This window comes from Oncorhynchus keta, chromosome 20 (genome assembly GCF_023373465.1).
Source record: "Oncorhynchus keta strain PuntledgeMale-10-30-2019 chromosome 20, Oket_V2, whole genome shotgun sequence".
Taxonomy (NCBI): Eukaryota; Metazoa; Chordata; class Actinopteri; order Salmoniformes; family Salmonidae; genus Oncorhynchus; species Oncorhynchus keta.
This window is the reverse complement of record NC_068440.1, coordinates 28,952,972-28,975,922: the sequence shown is the minus strand read 5'-3', so window position 1 is coordinate 28,975,922 and position 22,951 is coordinate 28,952,972. Positions and strand designations below refer to the sequence as shown.

Here is a 22,951-nt window from a genome sequence, read left to right as displayed (position 1 = left end):
CATCACTGGAAAAACACCAGAGAATTCCTCTCAAGGTTTCTGCAGGAATATCTCGAAGCACCCCGTCCCGTAATGTCCACATGCTCTGCTCTTGGCACGCTCTGTCTCGTTTACTATTCTCAGTCCTTCTCCTCCATGTTCCTGGCGTTAGATATCATCATGGGATTAGATATCATCCTGGCATTAGATATCATCCTGGCATTAGATATCATCCTGGCATTAGATATCATCCTGGCATTAGATATTATCCTGGCATTAGATATCATCCTGGCATTAGATATCATCCTGGAATTAGATATTATCCTGACATTAGATATCATCATGGGATTAGATATCATCCTGGCATTAGATATCATCCTGGCATTAGATATTATCCTGAGATTAGATATCATCATGGGATTAGATATCATCCTGGCATTAGATATCATCCTGGCATTAGATATCATTTTGGCATTAGATATCATCATGGGATTAGATATCATCATGGGATTAGATATCATCCTGACATTAGATATTATCCTGGCATTAGATATCATCATGGGATTAGATATCATCATGGGATTAGATATCATCCTGACATTAGATATCATCCTGACATTGCATATTATCCTGGCATTAGATATCATCATGGGATTAGATATCATAATGGGATTAGATATCATCCTGGCATTAGATATCATCATGGGATTAGATATCATCATGGGATTAGATATCATCCTGGCATTAGATATCATCCTGGGACTAGATATCATCCTGACATTAGATATTATCCTGGCATTAGATATCATCATGGGATTAGTTATCATCCTGGCATTAGATATCATCATGGGATTAGATATCATCCTGGCATTAGATATCATCCTGACATTAGATATCATCCTGGCATTAGATATCATCCTGACATTAGATATCATCCTGGCATTAGATATCATCCTGACATTAGATATCATCCTGACATTAGATATCATCCTGCCATTAGATATCATCATGGGATTAGATATCATCATGGGATTAGATATCATCCTGGCATTAGATATCATCATGGGATTAGATATCATCCTGACATTAGATATTATCCTGGCATTTAGATACCATCCTGGCATTGGATATCATCCTGGCATTCGATATCATCCTGGCATTAGATATTATCCTGGCATTAGATATCATCCTGGCATTAGATATCATCATGGGACTAGATATCATCCTGACATTAGATATTATCCTGGCATTAGATATCATCATGGGATTAGATATCATAATGGGATTAGATATCATCCTGGCATTAGATATCATCCTGGCATTAGATATCATCCTGACATTAGATATCATCCTGGCATTAGATATCATCCTGACATTAGATATCATCCTGCCATTAGATATCATCATGGGATTAGATATCATCATGGGATTAGATATCATCCTGGCATTAGATATCATCCTGGCATTAGATATCATCATGGGATTAGATATCATCCTGACATTAGATATTATCCTGGCATTAGATATCATCCTGACATTAGATATCATCATGGGATTAGATATCATCATGGGATTAGATATCATCCTGTCATTAGATATTAACCTGACATTAGATATCATCCTGGCATTAGATATCATCCTGACATTAGATATCATCATGGGATTAGATATCATCATGGGATTAGATATTATCCTGACATTAGATATCATCCTGGCATTAGATATCATCCTGACATTAGATATCATCCTGAGATTTGATATTTTCCTTGGAATAGGGTGCCATTTGGGATTCATCGGGTCCTTACTCCTCTGTGGGATGGGATAAGAACATACTCCCAGACTGACATACCAGTCTCCAGCTGGAATTCCCGATATTGGTGTGTCAAGGCCTGGGAGGATTCCCCTTGCGGAGCACTGTTCCCATCCCAGGGGGAGAAAGACCAGGATTGTTCTCGTTCAGGAGGAATGTGTGTTGTGTTGTGTGTGTGTGTGTGTGTGTGTGCGTGCGTGCGTGCGTGCGTGCGTGTGTGTGTGTGTGTGTGTGTGTGTGTGTGTGTGTGTGTGTGTGTGTGTGTGTGTGTGTGTGTGAATGCACAGTGTGTGTGCGTGTGTGTGTATGTGTGTTTGTTGGTCCAATGTGTTTATAGACCCTCTACTGTTGCCATGTGCGCTAGTGGCCCTGGCCCCCACAGTAATGCCTACTTTCACGAACTGCCCTCATGAGCATCTGGAGGACCTGGCTCAGCCCGGAGTCATTATAGACCAGGCCCAGCCTCACACACATACACACACACACACACACACACACACACACACACACACACACACACACACACACACACACACACACACACACACACACACACACACACACACACACACACACACACACACACACACACACACACACTTATGAGACTCTTACGAAACATATAGCTTCCTCTTCACCACTGCTCTTGTGTTTGCATTCAGTGATTCATCCTTGGCGCCTCCGCTGACCGGTATTTTGTTTTTAAATCCCACACACCAGTTGTGACTTCATCCCCTGATTCAGGGCCTAATTCGGGGGAGGTTATCGTAGAGAGGCTCCTCGGGGCCCACTGGGCCCCCACTCACGCATGTGGCTACAATCACTGTCCTGTGTCTGTACTGGTGAAGGAGTGTCACTACTGTATTGTACTGCACTGATGACTCACAGCAACCTCATATTATAGAGAAATGTGTAAGATGTGACTGTGCATGAATCAGTGTTTACTGGAAACAAAACAACTCCTGATATGGAGATTATTAATTACACCCCTGATGACTGACATATTGATCAAATCAAAGTTTATTTGTCACGTGCGCCAAATAAAACAGGTGTAGACCTTACAGTGAAATGCTTATTTACAGCCTCTAACCAATAGTGCAAAAAAGGTATTAGGTGAACAATAGGTAAGTAAAGAAATAAAACAACAGTAAAAAGACAGGCTATATACAGTAGAGGCTATAAAAGTAGCGAAGCTATAAAACAACAGACACCGGTTAGTCAGGCTGATTGAGGTAGTATGTACATGTAGATATGGTTAAAGTGACTATGCATATTTGATGAACAGAGAGTAGCAGTAGCGTGAAGAAGGGTTGGCGGGTGGTGGGTGTTGAGACACAATGCAGATAGCCCGGTTAGTCAATGTGCGGGAGCACTGGTTGGTCGGGCCAAATGAGGTACTATGTACATATGTACATGAATGTGTAGCAGCAGCGTAATGCAGATAGTCCTGGTAGCCATTTGATTACCTGTTCAGGAGTCTTATGGCTTGGGGGTAAAAACTGTTGAGAAGCCTTTTTGTAACCGCCTGGTGTAGAGGTTGAAAATGTAACATTTGCCATAGTTGACTGGACAGTGGACTTCCAAGGACCTTTATCAATCGCTTATGAATCTGAAGTATGTGAAGTATGTATGTGTAGGATGTGCATAAATGCTATCTAGTAGCGTGTGTTTATTTAGATAAGTGGGTTTGAAAACTTGTGTTGAAATAGCAGTTTCAACATAAAAGGAGATCAATCTCTTATCAGTTTACCTTTCTATGAATGCTACTTCCACTGCACTGCCTCTTTCAATTGTGATCGCATGTGTGAAGGCTCTTTGAGTGATTTTGGGGATAGACCTCTCCACCTGCTCCTCTTTCCCCCTCGCCCTAGCCCCCTGCCCCCTGCCCCCTCTCCCCATGTCGTGTGTTGTATTGATTGTGTCTTAACAGTATTGATTGGTCACACTGGGGGGCTACTAGGGCACATATGTGTGTATGGAGAAGACCCCCCCTCTCTGGCTAATCCTTTGTATCCTTTGTACCTCCAATATCGTCTTCACTGACAGACCTCTGCTCCATCCAGATTTTGGAGCACTGTTGTTTTAGGGCGACAATTGAAGGTGTCTAGGAAATTCTATGGGGAAGAAAACTAAACAAAATAATGTAGATGGTGGACATATTGTAGCAAAGGTTTGTTTAATGTCCTTCCTTTGTCATTTGAGCGATCATAAGTTGTTCACTAGCTTTGCTAACCACAGTACAGGTGAGTCTTTTCAAAGCACCCCTGTTGAAGTTGTTCTAGTAGTGACCACTAGGGGGTAGGTAGGTGATAACTTTGCGAACATGAAACAAGTGGATGACTGCTTACATCACAAGCTAAGAAAGCTAAATCACATGGACCGAATAGAAAGGAAGACCTCCATGGCAGTTTGCTTTTGAAAAAAACAGCAGTTGTTTTTGAAAATAACTTGTTTAGGTTTACTCAATACTAGATTTGGAGCTGCCTCATAGGAGAGGCATGATGGTGTTAGAGTAGGAACTGCATTCCATTTTTATTCATCGTCAAATCTGATAGGAGATATGAAGAAGAGATAATCTTGAGGTAGGAGAGAGAGAGAGAGAAACCAGTGAAGCACAAACACCATTGTAAATACAAACTATATTTATCTGTCTATTTATTTTCCCTTTCATACTTCAACTATGTACACGTTGCTACACGCTGTACATAGACACACTGAAAAAATGAAATGCTCTGTGACACTAAAACTAGTGGCAACTGAGCTGCCACCAACTTAAAGGAGACGAAACCTTGACTGTGTTGGTGTATTGAAACACATGGTTGTGAGGGTATTAGGACAGATTTAACATGTTCTGAAACATTCACACAGAGGTGTTCTGAAACATGACATGGTGTGTTGTAACACCACATAATAATCAAGAGTTGTTCAACACCTTGCCAGAGACTGGGAGCCTTAAAAGTTTTAAAACACTATGATGGTGTTTTGAGTCCTTTCTAGTGCAGAATTAGATCCCTTATTCTCGAGTTTCCAAATACTGTAAATGGGAGTCTCTCCTCTTATTGTTTATTCCCTGCTCTTACTGTGCTTACCCCTTATTCAAAAATTGATTTAAAAAATGTTCTAATGTCCTAATCAATCTACATACAATACCCCACAATGACAAAGCAAAAACTGGTTTTTAGAAATGTTTTCGAAAAAAAAATAATAATAAAAACAAAAAAAAAACATTTACAAAAGTATTCAGACCCTTTACTCAGTACTTTGTTGAAGCACCTTTGGCAGCAATTACAGACTTGAGTCTTCTTGGGTATGACGCTACAAGCTTGGCACACCTGTATTTGGGTAGTTTCTCCCATTCTTCTCTGCAGATCCTATCAAGTTCTGTCAGGTTGGATGGGGAGCGTTGCTACATAGCTATTTTCAGGTCTCTCCAGAGATGTTCGATCGGGTTCACGTCCGGGTTCTGGCTGGGCCACTCAAGGACATTCAGAGACTTGCCCCGAGGCCACTCCTGCGTTGTCTTGGCTGTGTGCTTAGGGTCATTGTCCTGTTGGTAGGTTAACCTTCGACCCCGTCTGAGGACCTGAGCTCTCTGGAGCAGGTTTTCATCACGTATCTTTCTGTAACAAAAAAATCCCCACTGCCTGAGGCTGCCACCACCGTGCTTCACCGTAGGGATGGTGCCAGGTTTCCTCCAGACGTGACGCTTGGCATTCAGGCCAAAGAGTTCAATCTTGGTTTCATCAGACCAGAGAATCTTGTTACTCATGGTATGAGAGTCTTTAGGTGCCTTTTGGCAAACTCCAAGCGGGCTGTCATGTGCCTTTCACAGAGGAGTGGCTTCCATCTGGCCACTCCACCATAAAGTCCTGATTGGTGGAGTGCATCAGAGATGGTTGTCCTTCTGGAAGATTCTCTCATCTCCACAGAGGAACTCTAGAGCTTTGTCAGAGTGACCATCGGGTTTTTGGTCACCTCCCTGACAAAGGCCCTTCTCCCCCGATTGCTCAGTTTGGCCGGGTAGCCAGCTCTGGGAAGAGTCTTGGTGGTTACAAACTTCTTCCATTTAAGAATGATGGAGGCCACTGTGTTCTTTGGGACCTTCAATGCTGCAGAAATCATTTGGTACCCTTCCCCAGATCTGTGCCTCATCACAATCCTGTCTCAGAGCTCTACGGACAATTCCTTTGACCATGCATTGTCAACTCTGGGACCTTATGGCGTGTGCCTTTCCAAGTCATGTCCAATCAGTTGAATTTACCACAGCTGACTCCAATTAAGTTGTAGAAACATCTCAAGGATGATCAATGGAAACTGGATACACCTGAGCTCAATTTTGAGTGTCATAGCAAAGGGTCTGAATACTTATGTAAATAATGCATTTCTGTTTTAAGTGTTTTATACATTTGCAAACATTTCCAAAAACCTGCGTTCGCTTTGTCATTATGAGATATTGTGTGTAGATAGATAAGGATTTTTTTTATTTAATCCATTTTAGAATAAGGCTGTAACAAAATATGGAAAAAGTCAAGGGGTCTGTATAGTTTCCGAATGCACTGTAGTGTAGCATATAGCATGTGGGCTACACATCAAACAGTAGATAAAACTCATGAAGCCTGTAGGCAAATGAGCCAGCAGTATTAACTGAAAAGCAGGCCTTAATTTGCACAAAAAAAAGTGTGAAAGGTGCAAACAATTATGTGTCAATTACCAGCTACATGTAGCATCAAGAAAACTGATCAATGAATCAAAATGGCTGTTTTACTTGGACTATTCGCATTAGCGGCCAAAATGCTACACAAAACAAATGTTCTTATTGAGTGAATTCCTCTTCTGTTTCCTTCTTCAATGTGATACAATTGTGTACAATTGTTTTCATTGATGCATACTTTTGTTTTGAGTATCATCTGAGAAAGTGGCGTGCTCTCACCTAACTCGTGAAAAACCTGTGAAAAACCCGAATACTAGGGAGGTGCCCGAAACCTTGCATGTTTTTATACTTGACAGTAGATTTGCTAGAGGGCACAACAGCCCACGAATGCCCTCCCTCCATGTCTCAGACTGGGGAATGCTGAACACTACAGAATCATAATGTTTCAAGTTCATATTTTGCTTCTAAACATTTGTTTTCTGATATGAAGGTATGAAAAAATAAAGGTGGATTTTCACCCCAAAAAACTTCTCCTTGGCTCTATTCAGACTTGAGGTAAATAAGTTGATTTAAAGTGGTCCATTTTTTTATTGAGTTATTGTTTTGTCTACTTATCTAAAGTCTGAATTGGACACCATGAGCTGGAGAACTGTTTTCTCCAGGAAGACTGGCTGAGTGGGCTAAAGCAGTGTTTTCACAAGCAGGAGAACTGGGTGCACATCCACCTTCTCACATGTATACCACTGGTGAGGGCTCACTTTATACCAGTTCCCTCTGCTATAACTTACATACCCCGAAGCATTTTGATTGTAACGTTATTTATATTCTCACAGTTTCCTGGTAACTGTAGACTATAATTAGTGCCAAAGTCTACCCTAGGAAACTATTTAATTCCTAGTGTCTTCTTTAAAATGTTATTCAAAATATTGACAAATTCTTTCAATATTCATAATCAATCAGGATTTATGATATAAACCATTTGAAATGTAAAAACATTTGATTATATGAGACACAATTTGCCAAAACATTTTGTGTTTGGATGTTACTTTCTACATGCACTGAAACACCAACAAGTGTTGTCACGTTCTGGCCTTTATTTCCTTTGTTTTGTCTTTATTTAGTATGGTCAGGGCGTGAGTTGGGGTGGGAAGTCTATGTGTGTTTTTCTATGTTGGGGTTTTGAGTTCAGCCTAGTAAGGTCTCAATCAGAGGCAAGTGTCATTAGTTGTCTCTGATTGAGAATCGTACTTAGGTAGCCTGGGTTTCACTTTTGAGTTGTGGGTGTTTGTTTCCACATGAGTGTTTGTTGCCACACGGTACTGTTTTGGTTTCGTTCATGTTCACGTTTATTGTTTTGCATTTCATAGTGTTCAGTAAAATAAACGTTATCAACACTTACCACGCTGTGCATTGGTCCTCCGATCCTTCTCTCTACTCCTCTTCAGAAGAGGAGGAGGAATGCCGTTACAGAAACACCACCAACCAAGGACCAAGCAGCGTGGCAACAGGCAGCAGCAGCAGGAGACGCAGCGATACCTGGAGAGATGGACTTGGGAGGAGATTCTGGACGGCAAGGGACCCTGGGCACAGCCGGGTGAATATCGCCGCCCCAAGGCAGAGCTGGAGGCAGCGAAAGCCGAGAGGCGGCATTATGAGGAGCTAGCTCGGCAGCACGACTGGAAGCCCGAGAGGCAGCCCCAAATATTTCTTGGGGGATGCACACGGGGAGTGTGGCGAGTTCAGGTAGGAGACCTGCGCCAACTTCCCGTGCTTACCGGAGAGCGAGAGGGACCGGGCAGGCACCATATTATGCGGTGGAGCGCACGGTGTCCCCGGTGCGTGTGCATAGCCCGGTGCGGTAAATTCCAGCTCCTCGTATCGGCCGGGCTAGAGTGGGATTCGAGCCAGGTGCCATGAAGCCGGCTCTACGCAGCTGGTCTCCAGTGCGTCTCCTTGGGCCGGCGTACATGGCACCAGCCTTACGCATGGTGTCCCCGGTTTGCCAGCACAGCCCAGTGCGGGCTATTCCACCTCACCACACTGGCCTGGCTACGGGGAGCATTCAACCAGGTAAGGTTGGGCAGGCTCGGTGCTCAAGAGTTCCAGTGCGCCTGCACGGTCCGGTCTATCCAGTGCCACCTCCACGCACCAGCCCTCCGGTGGAAGCCCCCCGCACCAGGCTGTCTCTCCGTCTTCTCCCTACAGGTGCTCCCACCTGTCCAGCGCTGCCAGAGCCTTCCTCCTGCCCAGCACTATCAGAGTCTCCCGTCTGTCCTGAGCCGCCAGAGTCTCCCGTCTGTCCTGAGCCGCCAGAGTCTCCCGTCTGTCCTGAGCCGCCAGAGTCTCCCGTCTGTCCTGAGCCGCCAGAGTCTCCCGTCAGCCAGGAGCCGCCAGTCAGCCAGGAGCCGCCAGAGCCGCCAGTCAGCCAGGAGCCGCCAGAGCCGCCAGTCAGCCAGGAGCCGCCAGTCAGCCAGGAGCCGCCAGAGCCGCCAGTCAGCCAGGAGCCGCCAGAACGCCAGTCAGCCAGGAGCCGCCAGAACGCCAGTCAGCCAGGAGCCGCCAGAGCCATCAGCCAGCCAGGAGCCGCCAGATCCGTCAGCCAGCCAGGAGCCGCCAGAGCCGTCAGCCAGCCAGGAGCCACCAGAGCCGTCAGTCAGTCAATAGCCACCAGAGCCGTCAGTCAGCCAAGTGCCGCCAGATCCGTCAGCCAGCCAGGAGCTTCCAGAGCCGTCAGCCAGCCAGGAGCCACCAGAGCCATCAGTCAGCCAATAGCCACCAGAGCCGTCAGTCAGCCAAGTGCCGCCAGAGCCGTCAGTCAGCCAGGCGATGCCAGGATCGCCCTTCACTCCGGAGCTGACGGAGTCTCCCACCTGTCCGGCGCTGCCGGAATCTCCCGTCCATTCTAATATAATAATATAATAATATATAATAATATAATAATATAATAATAATATAATAATAATATACGCCATTTAGCAGACGCTTTTATCCAAAGCGACTTACAGTCATGTGTGCATACATTCTACGTATGGGTGGTCCCGGGGATCGAACCCACTACCCTGGCGTTACAAGCGCCATGCTCTACCAACTGAGCTACAGAAGGACCATTCTAGACCCATGGCTAGGGTCCCCAGTAGGAGGTCGGCGGCGAGGGTCACCGCTCATAAGAGGCCACGGGGGCGGTTGAGGAGGCAACAGGGACACTTTGGGTGTTTCAGAGTACTTCCGTTCTGTTTTGAAATAAATTCAGTGTATCAGAACACTTACAGTGCCTTGCGAAAGTATTCGGCCACCCTGAACTTTGCGACCTTTTGCCACATTTCAGGCTTCAAACATAAAGATATAAAACTGTATTTTTTTGTGAAAAATCAACAACAAGTGGGACACAATCATGAAGTGGAACAACATTTATTGGATATTTCAAACTTTTTTAACTAATCAAAAACTGAAAAATTGGGCGTGCAAAATGATTCAGCCCCTTTACTTTCAGTGCAGCAAACTCTCTCCAGAAGTTCAGTGAGGATCTCTGAATGATCCAATGTTGACCTAAATGACTAATGATGATAAATACAATCCACCTATGTGTAATCAAGTCTCCGTATAAATGCACCTGCACTGTGATAGTCTCAGAGGTCCGTTAAAAGCGCAGAGAGCATCATGAAGAACAAGGAACACACCAGGCAGGTCCAAGATACTGTTGTGAAGAAGTTTGGATACAAAAAGATTTCCCAAGCTTTAAACATCCCAAGGAGCACTGTGCAAGTGATAATATTGAAATGGAAGGAGTATCAGACCACTGCAAATCTACCAAGACCTGGCCGTCCCTCTAAACTTTCAGCTCATACAAGGAGAAGACTGATCAGAGATGCAGCCAAGAGGCCCATGATCACTCTGGATTAACTGCAGAGATCTACAGCTGAGGTGGGAGACTCTGTCCATAGGACAACAATCAGTTGTATATTGCACAAATCTGGCCTTTATGGAAGGGTGGCAAGAAGAAAGCAATTTCTTAAAGATATCCATAAAAAGTGTCGTTTAAAGTTTGCCACAAGCCACCTGGGAGACACACCAAACATGTGGAAGAAGGTGCTCTGGTCAGATGAAACCAAAATTGAACTTTTTGGCAACAATGCAAAACGTTATGTTTGGCGTAAAAGCAACACAGCTCATCACCCTGAACACACCATCCCCACTGTCAAACATGGTGGTGGCAGCATCATGGTTTGGGCCTGCTTTTCTTCATCAGGGACAGGGAAGATGGTTAATATTGATGGGAAGATGGATGGAGCCAAATACAGGACCATTCTGGAAGAAAACCTGATGGAGTCTGCAAAAGACCTGAGACTGGGACGGAGATTTGTCTTCCAACAAGACAATGATCCAAAACATAAAGCAAAATCTACAATGGAATGGTTCAAATATAAACATATCCAGGTGTTAGAATGGCCAAGTCAAAGTCCAGACCTGAATCCAATCGAGAATCTGTGGAAAGAACTGAAAACTGCTGTTCACAAATGCTCTCCATCCAACCTCACTGAGCTCGAGCTGTTTTGCAAGGAGGAATGGGAAAAAATTTCAGTCTCTCGATGTGCAAAACTGATAGAGACATACCCCAAGCGACTTACAGCTGTAATCGCAGCAAAATGTGGCGCTACAAAGTATTAACTTAAGGGGGCTGAATAATTTTGCACGCCCAATTTTTCAGTTTTTGATTTGTTAAAAAAGTTTGAAATATCCAATAAATGTCGTTCCACTTCATGATTGTGTCCCACTTGTTGTTGATTCTTCACAAAAAAATACAGCTTTATGTTTGAAACCTGAAATGTGGCAAAAGGTCGCAAAGTTCAAGGGGGCCGAATACTTTCGCAAGGCACTGTACATTGGGTTTACATTCGAACACCGTTTAAACTCTATATCTCAGCTTTGGCACACTACTTTCATGGTTTTACTACACAATTATGGTGTTTTGAGTCTCTATTATTTTGAAACTTTTGTGAGTGTAATGTTTACTGTTCATTTCACTTGTGTTTTTATCTATTCCACTTGGTTTGGCCAATGATTCCCATGCCAATAAAGCCAACTTAATTGGTATATACTAAGGAGGAGACAGGGTGATAGGGCAGAGAGAGAGAGGAGAGCGAGAGATAAAGCACATACTATGGTGATAGGGCAGAGAGAGAGAGAGAGAGAGAGAGAGAGAGAGAGAGAGAGAGAGAGAGAGAGAGAGAGAGAGAGAGAGAGAGAGATAAAGCACATACTATGGTGATAGGGCAGAGAGAGAGAGAGAGACAACCCATATTTATGTGTATTTATTTTCCCTTGTGTACTTGAACCATTTGTACATTGTTACAACACTGTATATATATATATATATAATATGACATTTGTAATGTCTTTATTGTTTTGAAACTTCTGTATGTGTAATGTTTACTGTAAATTTGTATTGTTTATTTCACTTTCGTATATTATCTACCTCACTTGCTTTGGCAATGTTAACACATGTTTCCCATGCCAATAGAGCCCCTTGAATTGAATTGAATTGAAAGAGAGAGAGAGAGAGAGAGAGAGAGAGAGAGAGAGAGAGAGAGAGAGAGAGAGAGAGAGAGAGAGAGAGAGAGAGAGAGAGAGAGTGAAGGGGGTGGGGTGGAGAGAGCTAGAGAGGGAGAGGGAGAAGGGGGTGGGGTGGAGAGAGGGAGAGGGTGAAGGGGGAGGGGTGGAGTGGAGTGGCTTGTTCTTTCTTAGTGGCTGTACATAGAACTCTGTGGCTCAGGCTGACTATGTAGTGCAGTTGTGAAAGAAGAGCGAGAGAGAGTGAGAGAAAGAGAGCACAGACTTTCTCTACCAGGTGAATGAGTTACTGAGAGGAGAGAGCAGCAGGAAAGAATATCAGCTTTCACAGGACTGTGTTTTTCCATTGGATTACAAACAGCAAGAGGGAGAGATATTTCCCAGAACACACGTAGAAGGTAAGAATACCTTTAATTGAACTCATTACCCTGTTACGTACCTCTTTTCTAACTCCCTCTGATCCTCTCTCTCGTTCTGTGCCAGATCAGGCAGGTGCAGGTTTCAGGTCATAATCTATTGTTTTGGACAAATTTACACTTGGCTTGGATGGCTGTTTGGAAGTACTTTTGACGGTAAACCACTAAATAAATTGTATGTTTAAAACTAGTTGGATTTCCTTGCTATGCTAGTTCTATGATAGTGTATCTGTAACAAGCATTTTGGTTCAGTTATGTACAGGTTTCATAATCCGATTCTGTGGATAGTTTGTTTCATGGTGTGGATTGGTCAGACGGACATGACAACAGTAATGTAACCCACATATAATACTAACATATGAGATTTGAATATGTGCCATGAAAGTGCCATAAAAATGTCTGAAAGTGTCGTGTACAGATTGTTATGTATCCTACATACTATGATTACTGTTAACTTTGTCTTTGGACTGTGTCTCTGAGCGCAGTGGCATTGACATTGATGGCTTGCTTATGAAGAGGAACCAGTTAATTTTTTTTTGTGCTGGGGGGGAAGCAGCAAGGCTATAGCTGTCCACAGTACTACAGCACTGTGCCATTCTGTATGTCTGAGGCGCTCCCGTGCCAGACTGGAACCAGACTGGACCCAGCAGACCATGTCATATTCACAGGGATTAGATACACAAGACAAAGCTGTCGTCTACAAAAGGAAAGTTTGATTAGCAAGTAAGACCTCAGTGGACATATATTTACTGATCAATGGGTTTACTGATCAATCGGTTTACTGATCGATAGGTTTGCTGATAAATATGTTTACTGATCAATAGGTTTACTGATCATTAGGTTTACTGATCATTAGGTTTACTGATCAATAGGTTTACTGATCATTAGGTTTACTGATCATTAGGTTTACTGATTATTAGGTTTACTGATCAATAGGTTTACTGATCATTAGGTTTACTGATCATTAGGTTTACTTGGCTTAATCAATGATGGACAGTATTTGCTGTATTTGCACCATACAGGCTGTTTTCCTTTAAAATATATATATATATTTTTGCCTTTTGCCTCAGACCGCCTCTTCTCCTCTCAGACTTGGTCTGTTTCTAACAGATCATGTAGGGAAAACGTGATATAATTTGCCCTTTGATACGGCCATTCTGGTCACATGTCCATTTACAGTACATAGAGTTGACCTGTGATTTGTTGATGGTGAAAGATGGTGGTGGTGATTGTGATGGGGCTGATGGTTTGTCTGTGTGTGCTTGTGTGTGTGTGTGTGTGTGTGTGTGTGTGTGTGTGTGTGTGTGTGTGTGTGTGTGTGTGTAGTTGGTGATGGTTTTGATGGTAGTTGGTGATGGTGTTGATGGTTGTTGGTGATTGGTGATGGTGATGTTTATTGGTGATGGTATTGATGGTGGTTGATGGTAGTTGGTGATGGTGTTGTTGGTGGTTGGTGATGGTGTCGATGGGAGTTGGTGATGGTGTTGTTGGTGATGGTGTTGATGGGAGTTGGTGATGGTGGTTGATTGTGGATGATGGTGGTTGATTATGGTGTTGATGGTGGTTGGTGATGGTGGTTGGTGATGGTGGTTGGTGATGGTGATGTATGGTGGTTGATGGTAGTTGGTGATGGTGGTTGGTGATGGTGATGTTTATTGGTGATGGTATTGATGGTGGTTGATGGTAGTTGGTGATGGTGTTGTTGGTGGTTGGTGATGGTTGATGTGGATTGTGGTTGGTGATGGTGATGTTTATTGGTGATGGTATTGATGGTGGTTGATGGTAGTTGGTGATGGTGTTGTTGGTGGTTGGTGATGGTTGATGTGGATTGTGGTTGGTGATGGTGGTTGATTATGGTGTTGATGGTGGTTGGTGATGGTGGTTGGTGATGGTGGTTGATGACGGTGTTGATGGTAGTGGTGATAGTGGTTGGTGATGGTGGGTATGTCTTTACTGTTGCAGTTTGCTGCATAACTGTGACTTTAGCTGGTGCACACACACACCATTACCAACCACCATCAGCAACCACCATCACCAACCACAATCCACAACAACCATCACCACCACCATCAACACCATCACCACTACCATCAAAACCATCACCACTACCATCCACACCATCACCAACTACCATCAACACCATCACCAACCACCATCACCACTACCATCAACACCATCACTACTACCATCAACACCATCACCACTACACTCCACAACTACCATCAATACCATCACCAATCACCATCACCAACCACCATCACCAACCACCATCACCAACCACCATCCACAACCACAATCCACAACAACCATCACCACCACCATCAACACCATCACCACTACCATCAAAACCATCACCACTACCATCCACACCATCACCAACTTCCATCAACACCATCACCAACCACCATCACCACTACCATCAACACCACCACCAACCACCATCAACATCATCACTACTACCATCAACACCATCACCACTACACTCCACAACTACCATCAATGCCGGGGCGGCAGCGTAGCCTAGTGGTTAGCCTAGTTAGAGCGTTGGACTAGTAACCGGAAGGTTGCGAGTTCAAACCCCCGAGCTGACAAGGTCGTTCTGCCCCTGAACAGGCAGTTAACCCACTGTTCCCAGGTAAAAATAAAAAATAAAAAAAACAGCACCAATCACCAACCACCATCACCAACCACCATCAACACCATCACCAATAACCATCACCAACTACCATCAACACCACCACCAACCACCATCAACACCATCACTACTACCAGCAACACCATCACCACTACACTCCACAACTACCATCAATACCATCACCAATCACCATCACCAACCACCATCCACAACCACCATCAACACCATCACCAATAACCATCACCAACTACCATCAACACCACCACCAACCACCATCAACACCATCACCACTACCCTCAACACCATCACCAACTACCAACAACACCACCACCAACCACCATCAACACCATCACCACTACCATCAGCACTATCACCACTACCCTCAACAACTACCATCAACACCATCACCAACCACCATCACCAGCCACCAACCACCATCCACAACCACCATCAACACCATCACCAATAACCATCACCAACTACCATCAACACCACCACCAACCACCATCAACACCATCACCACTACCCTCAACACCATCACCAACTACCAACAACACCACCACCAACCACCATCAACACCATCACCACTACCATCAGCACTATCACCACTACCCTCAACAACTACCATCAACACCATCATCAACCACCATCAACGCCATCACCACTCCCATCAACACCATCACCAACTACCATCAACATCATCACCATCAACACCATCACCACTACCCTCAACACCACCACCATCAACACCATCACCACTACCCTCAACACCACCACCAACCACCATCAACACCATCACCACTACCCTCATCACCAACTACCAACAACACCACCACCAACCACCATCAACCTCATCACCACTACCATCAACACCACCACCAACCACCATCAACACCATCACCACTACCATCAACACTATCACCACTACCCTCAACAACTACCACCATCACCAACTACCATCACCACTACCATCAACTACCATCAACACCATCAACAACCACCATCAACGCCATCACCAACTACCATCAACATCATCACCAACTACCATCAACACCATCACCACTACCATCACCACTACCATCAACACCATCATCACTACCATCAAAAACTACCATCAACATTTACATTTACATTTAAGTCATTTAGCAGACGCTCTTATCCAGAGCGACTTACAAATTGGTGCATACACCTTATGACATCCAGTGGAACAGCCACTTTACAATAGTGCATCTAAATCTTTTTAGGGGGGTGAGAAGGATTACTTACCCTATCCTAGGTATTCCTTGAAGAGGTGGGGTTTCAGGTGTCTCCGGAAGGTGGTGATTGACTCCGCTGTCCTGGCGTCGTGAGGGAGTTTGTTCCACCATTGGGGGGCCAGAGCAGCGAACAGTTTTGACTGGGCTGAGCGGGAACTGTACTTCCTCAGTGGTAGGGAGGCGAGCAGGCCAGAGGTGGATGAACGCAGTGCCCTTGTTTGGGTGTAGGGCCTGATCAGAGCCTGGAGGTACTGAGGTGCCGTTCCCCTCACAGCTCCGTAGGCAAGCACCATGGTCTTGTAGCGGATGCGAGCTTCAACTGGAAGCCAGTGGAGAGAGCGGAGGAGCGGGGTGACGTGAGAGAACTTGGGAAGGTTGAACACCAGACGGGCTGCGGCGTTCTGGATGAGTTGTAGGGGTTTAATGGCACAGGCAGGGAGCCCAGCCAACAGTGAGTTGCAGTAATCAAGACGGGAGATGACAAGTGCCTGGATTAGGACCTGCGCCGCTTCCTGTGTGAGGCAGGGTCGTACTCTGCGGATGTTGTAGAGCATGAACCTACAGGAACGGGACACCGCCTTGATGTTAGTTGAGAACGACAGGGTGTTGTCCAGGATCACGCCAAGGTTCTTAGCGCTCTGGGAGGAGGACACAATGGAGTTGTCAACCGTGATGGCGAGATCATGGAACGGGCAGTCCTTCCCCGGGAGGAAGAGGAGCTCCGTCTTGCTGAGGTTCAGCTTGAGGTGGTGATCCGTCATCCACACTGATATGTCTGCCAGACATGCAGAGATGCGATTCGCCACCTGGTCATCAGAAGGGGGAAAGGAGAAGATTAATTGTGTGTCGTCTGCATAGCAATGATAGGAGAGACCATGTGAGGTTATGACAGAGCCAAGTGACTTGGTGTATAGCGAGAATAAGAGAGAGGCCTAGAACAGAGCCCTGGGGGACACCAGTGGTGAGAGCGCGTGGTGAGGAGACAGATTCTCGCCACGCCACCTGGTAGGAGCGACCTGTCAGGTAGGACGCAATCCAAGCGTGGGCCGCGCCGGAGATGCCCAACTCGGAGAGGGTGGAGAGGAGGATCTGATGGTTCACAGTATCGAAGGCAGCCGATAGGTCTAGAAGGATGAGAGCAGAGGAGAGAGAGTTAGCTTTAGCAGTGCGGAGCGCCTCCGTGATACAGAGAAGAGCAGTCTCAGTTGAATGACTAGTCTTGAAACCTGACTGATTAGGATCAAGAAGGTCATTCTGAGAGAGATAGCGGTAGAGCTGGCCAAGGACGGCACGCTCAAGAGTTTTGGAGAGAAAAGAGAGAAGGGATACTGGTCTGTAGTTGTTGACATCGGAGGGATCGAGTGTAGGTTTTTTCAGAAGGGGTGCAACTCTCGCTCTCTTGAAGACGGAAGGGACGTAGCCAGCGGTCAGGGATGAGTTGATGAGCGAGGTGAGGTAAGGGAGAAGGTCTCCGGAAATGGTCTGGAGAAGAGAGGAGGGGATAGGGTCAAGCGGGCAGGTTGTTGGGCGGCCGGCCGTCACAAGACGCGAGATTTCATCTGGAGAGAGAGGGGAGAAAGAGGTCAGAGCATAGGGTAGGGCAGTGTGAGCAGAACCAGCGGTGTCGTTTGACTTAGCAAACGAGGATCGGATGTCGTCGACCTTCTTTTCAAAAACACCATCACCAACCACCATCAACGCCATCACCACTCCCATCAACACCATCACCAACTACCATCAACATCATCACCAACTACCATCAACACCACCATCAACACCATCACCACTACCCTCAACACCATCACCAACTACCAACAACACCACCACCAACCACCATCAACCTCATCACCACTACCATCAACACCACCACCAACCACCATCAACACCATCACCACTACCATCAACACTATCACCACTACCCTCCACAACTACCATCAACACCATCACCAACCACCATCACCAGCCACCAACCACCATCCACAACTACCATCAACACCATCACCAACTACCATCACCACTACCATCAACTACCATCAACACCATCACCAACCACCATCAACGCCATCACCACTCCCATCAACACCATCACCAACTACCATCAACATCATCACCAACTACCATCAACACCATCACCACTACCATCACCACTACCATCAACACCATCATCACTACCATCAACACCATCACCAACCACCATCAATGCCATCACCACTCCCATCAACACCATCACCAACTACCATCAACATCATCACCAACTACCATCAACACCACCATCAACACCATCACCACTACCCTCAACACCATCACCAACTACCAACAACACCACCACCAACCCCCATCAACACTATCACCATCACCAACCACCATCACCAGCCACCAACCACCATCCACAACCACCATCACCAACTACCATCAACACCATCACTACTACCATCAACACCATCACCAACTACCATCAACACCATCACCACTACCATCAACACCATCATCACTACCATCAACAACTACCATCAACACCATCACCAACCACCATCAACGCCATCACCACTCCCATCAACACCGTCACCACTACCATCAACACCATCACCAACTACCATCAACTCCATCACCAACCACCATCAACACCATCACCAACCACCATCAACACCATCACCAACTACCATCAACACCATCACCACTACCATCAACACCATCACCAACTACCATCAACACCATCACCAACTACCATCAACACCATCACCAACCACCATCAACACCATCACCAACTACCATCAACACCATCACCAACTACCATCAACACCATCACCAACTACCATCAACTCCATCACCAACCACCATCAACACCATCACCAACCACCATCAACACCATCACCACTCCCATCAACACCATCACCAACTACCATCAACACCATCGCCACTACCATCAACACCATCACCAACTACCATCAACACCATCGCCACTATCATCAACACCATCACCATCAACACCATCACCACTACCATCAACACCAACACCACTACCATCAACACCATCACCACTACCATCAACAACCACCATCAACACCATCACTACTACCATCAACACCATCACCACTACCATCAACACCATCACCACTACCATCAACAACTACCATCAACAAATCACCAACCACCATCAACGCCATCACCACTCCCATCAACACCATCACCACCACCATCAACACCATCACCAACTACCATCAACACCATCACCAACCACCATCAACAGCGTCACCAACCACCATCAACACCATCACCAACATTATCACCAAACACCATCAACACCATCACCAACGACCATCAATACCATCACCAGTAACATCAACACATCATAAACAACCATCAACACCATCACCAACTACCATCAACACCATCATCAACAACCATCAACACCACCACCACCACCATCAATACCATCATCAACCATCATCACCAACTACCATCAACACTGTCATCAACCACCAACTGCCATAGACACCATCACCAGTACCATCAACACCATCATCAACCATCACCACCACCATCCCCAACCACCATCAAATCAAATGTATTTATAAAGCCCTTCTTACATCAGCCGATGTCACAAAGTGCTATACAGAAACCCAGCCTAAAACCCCAAACAGCAAGCAATGCAGATGTAGAAGCACGGTGGCTAGGAAAAACTCCCGAGAAAGGCAGGAACCTAGGAAGAAACCTTAAGAGGAACCAGGCTCTGAGGGGTATGCCAGTCCTCTTCTGGCTGTGCTGGGTGGAGATTATAACAGCGCATGGCTAAAATGTTCAAACGTTCATAGATGACCAGCAGGGTCAAATAATAGTAATCACAGTGGTTGTAGAGGGTGCAACAGGTCAGTCAACTTTTCCAAAGCACAGCCCCCTCACCAGTAGAGGGATATCTTCAAACCACCAACTTACTACCCCGAGACAAGGCAGAGTATAGCCCACTAAGATCTCCCCACGGCACGAACCCAAGGGGGGTGCCAACCCGGGCAGGAAGATCACGTTAGTGACTCAACCCACTCAAGTGACGCACCCCTCCTAGGGACGGCATGGAAGAGTACCAGTAAGCCAGTGACTCAGCCCCCGTAATAGGGTTAGAGGCTGAGAATCCCAGGGGAGAGGGGAACCGGCCAGGCAGAGACAGCAAGGGCGGTTTGTCGCTCCAGTGCCTTTCCATTCAACTTAATACACCTGGGCCAGACTACACTCAATCATAGGATTTACTGAAGAGATGAGTCTTCAATAAAGACTTAAAGGTCGAGACAGAGATACCAGTGTAGAGAGGCTAGCACTGGAATAATATGATCACACTTTTTGGTTCTAGTCAAGATTCTAGCAGCCGTGTTTAGCACTAACTGAAGTTTATTTAGTGCTTTATCTGCGTAGCCGGAAAGTAGAGCATTGCAGTAGTCTAATCTAGAAGTGACAAAAGCATGGATTCATTTTTTGCATCAGTTTTGGACAGAAGGTTTCAGATTTTTGCAATGTTACGTAGATTAAAAAAAGCTATCCTTGAAACAGTCTTGATATGTTCGTCAAAAGAGAGATCGGGGTCCAGCGTAACGAAGATCTCTTTGTTTCTTGGAAACTAGAACTAGCATCTCTGTTTTGTCCGAGTTTAAAAGTAAAATATTTGCCGCCATCCACTTCCTTATGTCTGAAACACAGGCTTCCAGGGAGGGCAATTTTGGGACTTCCCCATATGTTTCATCAAAATGTACAGCTGTGTGTCATCAGCATAGCAGTGAAAGTTAACATTATGGTTCAGAATTTGATCACCAGGAGGTCAAATATTTAGTGAAAACCATAGTGGTCCTAAAACGGAACCTCGAGGAACACCGAAATGTACATTTGATTTGTCAGATGACAAACAATCCACTAAGACAAACTGATATCTTTTCGACAGATAAGATCTAATCCAGGCCAGAACTTGTCTGTGTAGACCAATTTGGGTTTCCAATCTCTCCAAAAGAATGTGGTGATCGATGGTATCAAAGCAGCACTAAGGTCTTAGGAGCACGAGGACGGAGCCTTGGTCTGATTTTCTGAATACCAGAGAGTTAGTTTTTTTATGACAAATGTTTTTTTGTTTTTGGGGGTGCATCTGCATCTCGGGTATTACGCAAGGTTAAATTTAGTTCCTCAGTTAGGTGGCTAACCAATTTTTGTACTCTGACTTCCTTGGGTAGGTGGAGGGAGTCTGGAAGGGCATCTAGGAATCTTTTGGTTGTCCAATAATATAGCACGGCTTTTGATGGTCCTTGGTTGGGGTCTGAGCAGATTGTTTGTTGCGATTGCAAACATAATAAAATGGTGGTCCGATAGTCCAGGATTATGAGGAAAAACATTAAGATCCACAATATTTATTCCACGGGACAAAACTAGGTCCAGAGTCTGACTGTGGCAGTGAGTAGGTCCAGAGACATGTTGGACAAAACCCACTGAGTCGAAGATGGCTTCGAAAGCCTTTTGGAGTGGGTTTATGGACTTTTCCATGTGAATATTAAAGTCACCCAAAATTAGAATATTATCTGCCATAACTACAATGTCCGATAGGAATTCAGGGAACTCAGTGAGGAATGCTGTATATGGCCCAGGAGGCCTGTAAACAGTAGCTATAAAAAGTGATTGAGTAGGCTGCATAGATTTCATCACTAGAAGCTCAAATTATGAAAACGCAGTAATCTTTTTTGGTAAATAGAAATTTGCTATCGTAGATGTCATCAACATCTCCGCCCTTGTGGGATGCGCGGGGAATGTGGTCACTAGTGTAACCAGGAGGTGAGGCCTAATTTAACATAGTAAAATCATCAGGCTTAAGCCATGTTTCAGTCAGGCCAATCACATTGAGACTATGATCAGTGACTAGTTCATTGAGTTTAACTACCTTGGAGGTGAGGGATCTAACACTAAGTAGCCCTATTTTGAAATGTGATATATCACAATCTCTTTCAATAATGACAGGAATGGAGGTGAGATTGCGAAGGCGAACACCGCCATGTTCAGTTTTGTCCAACCGAGATCAAGGCACAAGGTCTCAATGGGGATAGCTGAGCTGACTACACTGACTGTGCTAGTGGCAGACTCCACTAAGCTGGCAGGCTGGCTAACAGCCTGCTGCCTGACCTGGATCTCACTGTGGAGCTAGAGGAGTTAGAGCCCTGTCTATATTCATAGATAAGATGAGAGCACCCCTCCAGCTAGGATGGAATCCGTCACTCCTCAACATCAACACCATCCCCAACCACCATCAACACCCTCACCAACTACCATCAAGACCATCACCAACCACCATCAACACCCTCACCAACCACCATCAACACCATCACCAACCACCATCAACACCATCACCAACCACCATCAACACCCTCACCAACTACCATCAAGACCATCACCAACAAGACACACACACATACACACATTTGCAACTCACTGTTTATATGGCTATGGCAGATCATGTTTATCAAAATATACAGTACAATGCATATGAAAGACAGAGACACACATACATGGGCACACACAACTCAGTCACAAACACATGTATAATTAAGCAAAAAGGCACGGGGGGGGGTGGTATATTGCCAATATACCACGGCTAAGGGATATTCTTAAGTACGA

General features: G+C 45.3%; 1 protein-coding gene across 2 annotated transcripts in view; it reads left to right on the top strand.

The window, feature by feature from the left end:
* Positions 1-12,192: 12,192 nt before the first annotated feature.
* Positions 12,193-22,951, top strand: part of tinagl1 (tubulointerstitial nephritis antigen-like 1) — a 62,656-nt gene continuing 51,897 nt past the window's right edge. The window contains exon 1 of one of the 2 annotated variants that reach the window (XM_052472566.1): positions 12,193-12,406. The gene's annotated coding sequence lies outside the window, so the exon portion shown is untranslated. Of the gene's footprint in view, positions 12,407-12,438; positions 12,581-22,951 lie in introns of those variants that run through there. The other variant, XM_052472567.1, reaches the window with a different exon arrangement.